This window comes from Mesocricetus auratus, unplaced genomic scaffold, assembly GCF_017639785.1.
Source record: "Mesocricetus auratus isolate SY011 unplaced genomic scaffold, BCM_Maur_2.0 Super-Scaffold_100676, whole genome shotgun sequence".
Lineage (NCBI taxonomy): Eukaryota > Metazoa > Chordata > Mammalia > Rodentia > Cricetidae > Mesocricetus > Mesocricetus auratus.
In genome coordinates, this window is record NW_024429266.1 from 55,619,284 (window position 1) to 55,624,391 (window position 5,108).

Below are 5,108 nucleotides of genomic sequence, written 5' to 3' on the forward strand. Positions count from 1 at the left end.
TGACAACCCCGGAAACAGTGCCTGCACACCCCAGGGTTAAAACAGAGCCTGGGAAGAGGGACCCTACAGCCCAGCCCAGGCTCCCAAGCCCACGCACATACAGAAGCAGCTATGTCTCTCTGGAGAGCCAGAGAAATCCCTGGGGACTGGAAATGGGGAAAACGAGCACCTGGTTTTAGGAGAGTTCAGGATTGGAGGGGGCCACGGGAATTGGGTGGGTAGAGAAGAGAGGGCACCGGAGGTGAGAGGAGCCCTTGGCTATGGATAATCCTGAAAAAGACAAGCTGAGAATGTTCTGCAAAAATAGGAAAGTGTTACGTGGCTGTCCAGATGTTTCAAGCCAAAGCTCCCCAGAGAGGAAAATTCTGGACTACTTAAGTCTTCCGGATCAGCTCTGTACTTAGGATGAAATCACATTGCCAATTTCAATGCTAAGTGTTTGAAACAGTGAGTCTAAAAACAGGGTCCTTGTCATTGTCACCAGACCAGGACATCATCCTGCAGATTCAAGAAGAGAGAAAGAAGCAGAATTCAGTATTCCAAAGAACCCAACAGCTCGAGTCCTTTGTCCCATGTCCAGACCAGCCTTTACCTACTGCAGGGCGGGATCTCCACTTGGGTGTTAGGCAGGGCCACAGGGCCAGGCTGCAGAGAGGAACCTGTGCTTGTCCTTTGCATTTCTCCAGAGGAGTTCGGTGTGGTGGGCCTCACCTGCATTTTATAGAAAACTCCATTCCTCGCCCAAGGTCATAGAGCAAGTAAGAGTCAGAATGTCACCAAAGCCTTCTAGGCCTCCTGGATTGGAACTAGGTGTCTGGCACACATGCTGGACTGTGTCTCACCACCCTTCCCATAGGAACCTTGCTCCAGGCACATGTAATAAACACTGCCAGGCAGACTCCACAGCAGGCACAGAAGGACAGAGACACGTGACAAAAACCTGACTGTTATGACCTTTCCCTTCCCCCACCTTCCAGAGGTCTCCAACTGGGTTTCCCCTCTAAGCCTCTCTGGTCTCAATCATTCTCCCCCCACTCCCCTCCCCATCTGTTGTCCCTGGTCCCAGTGTCTGGGCTCCTCCTCACCCATTCACCAGTCCCTTTCCACTTCCCTGTCTACGACCGGCTCCTTCCTGGTAAACAGAACCGCAAGGCGGCCCAGTGGGGCTGTTCCAAGCCAGGCTTCATCTCCCTCTGGAGTCTTGCTCACTGCAGTCTCCAGTGGGGAGTAGCAGCCTGTCCCACTATGCCTCTCTGCTGCACTTCGGAAGGCAAGTGAGCACAGCTTCAGATGGCTGCCTCTTTCTTTTCTCTTGAGTCCAGGAAGAGCACATTCCTTCTGTCAAAAGAAATGTAAGAAAGGGAAAGATGATTTTTGCCACAACCAGGCATGTGCCCATCACCCTGAGGTCTGAAGCGCAGTCTCTAAGTGAAGCCCGTGGAGACACAATCCTGCCCTAGCTGAGACACCAATACCTGCCAATGTACCAAGCTTCAAGTGAGTGCACACGGCCCCGCCCCAAGCAGAGCAGCCACCCTGAGCTCCCTTGTCTCACACCAAAGGGAAGCTGCTCATTCTTGACCAAGAAGATGACTCACTTCACGAGGATCTTGAGTCTCTGTTTTCTGAGCTGCAGAGGAGCTGGAGTGTGCAAGAGCCCAGCCCAAGAGATTCCCGCAGATCCAGACCCTACCTCAGCCTCAAGTGTCTCTCCTTTCCTTCCTTGATTCTCTGAAGTGTTCTTCATTAAGTTCGCAGCACCAGGGACTTCATCATAACAAAGACAGGCAAGGCCTTATCACTGTGGGGGAGAAAATAAACACTAACAAAAGATAAAGCACATAGTTCACAAAGGGAATATTCCAGTTACAAGGGGACGAGGGGGACAGACAATCTGTGAGCCCACGGGTGTTTCTGTCTCTTACATATTAACGCCACAAGGGAATGTGGGCGAGAACAGAAGGTAGACACTAGTGCCATTAGATGAGAGAGTCTTCTCAGGTGGCGACGGTTGAGCAGAGACACCCCAAGAAGGCACAGTCTCAAGAGTGGGCAGGAACTACTCTCCAGCCAGAGGGATCGGTAGGGCCAAAGCCCTGAGCAGAAGAAAGCATGGCAAATTTCAGGAAGGGAGAGGTTATCTGTGTGGGTAGCCATAGCTGGCTGGAGGTAACAGGACCCTGAATGGGAAGAGCTCATAGAATGCTATGGTGTGTGAGATCCTTCTCTGAGAAACACAAATGCCCTCAACCCCTTCTATTCCCTCTAGCCACGCTAAAAACGTAAGGCAGGGGAGAAGGAGTGTTACTCACAAGCCAGAGGGTGACAGTCACCAGAGCTGTTATTCACAAACCAGAGGGTGACAGTGACCAGAGCAAACATGACCTTTTAAGAAAGGAAGAGTGTGCTGCTTGCCTACCAGGCCTGGGTATGCGAACTGGAAGAACTGACAAGGAGGAGAGGACCCCCCCCAGGCTGCTCTTTGAGGGTGGTAGCAGAAGAGGAGCAATGCCAGCAGCTTCCAAAGGGTGTAGGACCTTGAGAAGGGGTAGCAAGAATATTTTGAGGGTATTTTACAGGTTTAATACAGTATAACCTTCCCTAGGTCACTGTCCCAAGAAGACACTGTTTGGAAATAGGCATCAAGGAGGTTTGCCTCCCTGGGCCACAGCAGTAGGAGAGGCCCTGACACTGTCCCTGCTTCTCCTCACTGAACTGCTATGTGGCTTTACACGGGACTTTTGTCCTCTTTCCCTACTCCAACCAGGAGCACATTGGAGTCCATGAACAGAGGGACCAGACAGTCTGGGCCTCTGTGACCATGTAGATCTATGCTTTCTTTCTATGTTTAAAGATTTATTCATTCATTTTAATTGGTGTGTGTGTGTTGCACAATTTTATGTATATCACATGTATGCAGGTGCCTGCAGAAGCCAGAAGACATTGGAACCCCTGGAGGTGGAATTACAGGCACTGGTAAGCCACCTAATATGGGTTCTGGGAATCGAATTTGTATCTTATGAAAGATCAGCAAATGCTCTTAACCCCTGAGTCATCTCTCCAACCTGTTTCTGCTTTCTTAAGGAGGTGGAGGGGGCTCTGCGGGGACTCAAAGATAATGGGCCAAGAGACCAACTACTGATCCCCAGAGCAAGCTGCAGAAATTTCCCCAAAGACAAGTGTGTTGGGCTTGCCATCCTGGGACAAAATATTGGACCTGAACAACCTAAAGGAAGGAAGATTCATCAGAAGTTTTAATCAAAGGTCAGCTGTCCCCATCGCCTGAGGTGAGGCACAATGGCAGTGGCAATGCATGGAGGGAGCTGCCAGCAGAGAGAGAGAGAGAGAGAGAGAGAGAGAGAGAGAGAGAGAGAGAGAGAGAGAGAGAGAGAGAGAGAGAGGAACAGGAAAAGTCAGGGCGGAGACAAGCTCTTCAACAATGCATCTCCTGTGACACACTTCCTTCAGCCAGACCTCACCTTCACAGAGTCACCATCTCCTAACTGTCAACACTAAGGATGGTAATCTGATTAGAAGGTCAAACCAGGCAACACGTCAGAACCATCCTGGTCTAACTGTCTCTGGGAACACCCTCACAGACACACCCGAATCTTGCAATCCAGCAATCCAGTTAAGGTGCAAGCAAGAGTTCAGAGTAATCGTCCAACTCAGTGGTCAAGCATGAGCCCAGCGGGCAATGGCCCTGGGTTCTGTCTCCAGCACTGCAGGAAACAGGGTGAGATGAGAGATTAGCCTGACTTCCCAAGGGTGGAAGCTGCGTGACTCAGGTCCAGTTACCTCGAAGGCACATTCACTGGGGCTGGGGCCTCTCAGTTACCTCCGAAAGCTACTGTATGAGTGCCAGTAGAGGGCACAGGAAAGCAAACCAAAGGACAAGTGCCCACACAAAACCTCCCCAGGGGAAGCAGTCGTGGGCTCCATGGGTGCAATCACCTTGAAATACAGAAAAGCCCCCTTCCACCCCGGTGACTGTGGCGCCCGGGAGATCCAACAGTTCTAGTCCCTCTGACCCTTCCCACCCGGCAGCTGCAGAGCAGAGCAGTCCCCTGCCCTGTGGGGCCCCAGACTCCCTCTCCTCCCCTCCAGCTTAGCTGCAGACTGGAGGTAGCTTTTTAACAGGCAGCTTGCTTTCTCTTGCGCAATAAATGCCTCCCAGCAGAACCTGCTGTGCCGCCTTCCCACATCAGTAATCGGCGCACAGAACAAGCCGGCGATTTCTCTCGCGCTCCTCCCCCCACCCCACCCCTCCCCCGCCTCCTCTCTCTCTCTCTCTCTCTCTCTCTCTCTCTCTCTCTCTCTCTCTCTCTCTCTCTCTCTCTCTCTCTCTCTCTCTCTCTCTGTCTCTCTGTCTCTGTCTCTGTCTCTGTCTCTGTCTCTGTCTCTCTCTCTCTCTCTCTCTCTCTCTCTCTCTCTCTCTCCCTCTTCCCTTACTCTTCCCTCCTTCTCCCCTCCAATCAAAGTCACTATCACCTCTTGGGGAAGCTGGGATGGTTTATCAGCAGACCAAGGTTGTCATAAGGAAAACAGTTTTATATTCCTCACTTTGAGAAGGTGCTGTGGGGAGCAGCAAGGAGGGTGTTTATGCCTTGCCCCCTGTGGCTGAATCTGCCACTATCTGCTAGCTTATCTGCTCTGACTCACCTGCCTAGTCCTTATCTATGGATGTCGGTTCACTCAACCTGTCCACTCCAAGTCCTTCCTTCATTCTCGTTCAGTAATTTGGAGTCATTCTGTTTGTGTGCCAGGAATCCCAGGGGCTGGGGATATGAGACACATGGGGAGGGATGTGCCGCGGAGGCATGAATAAACCATTAAGACACAACGTGGTAACTGAGGCGACAGAGGTGCTCACACAGCCTCCTGGTGGCGGCACCCGGGGGAGCAGCCAGTCCTTGTGGGCGTAGCGATGATGGCGTGCTGGAGCACAGGACCCAGGGTGCAATGCTCTCAAACTCCTGACCCTGTGAAATCGTGGCATCAGCACCAAGGAGCACAGCAGCAGGGGCAGGGTACAGCCAGAGCCAGTCTGGGGGTGTGGGGATATTCCTAGGGGGAGGCAGAAGAAGGGACAGAGACTGGTGAGCTTC

General features: G+C 52.1%; 1 long non-coding RNA gene across 1 annotated transcript; it reads right to left on the reverse strand.

The window, feature by feature from the left end:
* Positions 1–1,061: 1,061 nt before the first annotated feature.
* Positions 1,062–4,760, reverse strand: LOC121137270. The gene is made up of 3 exons (XR_005874525.1): positions 4,663–4,760; positions 1,694–1,801; positions 1,062–1,338 (listed from the first exon to the last, which is right to left on the reverse strand). It is a non-coding gene; the product is annotated as an uncharacterized LOC121137270 (long non-coding RNA).
* Positions 4,761–5,108: the final 348 nt, after the last annotated feature.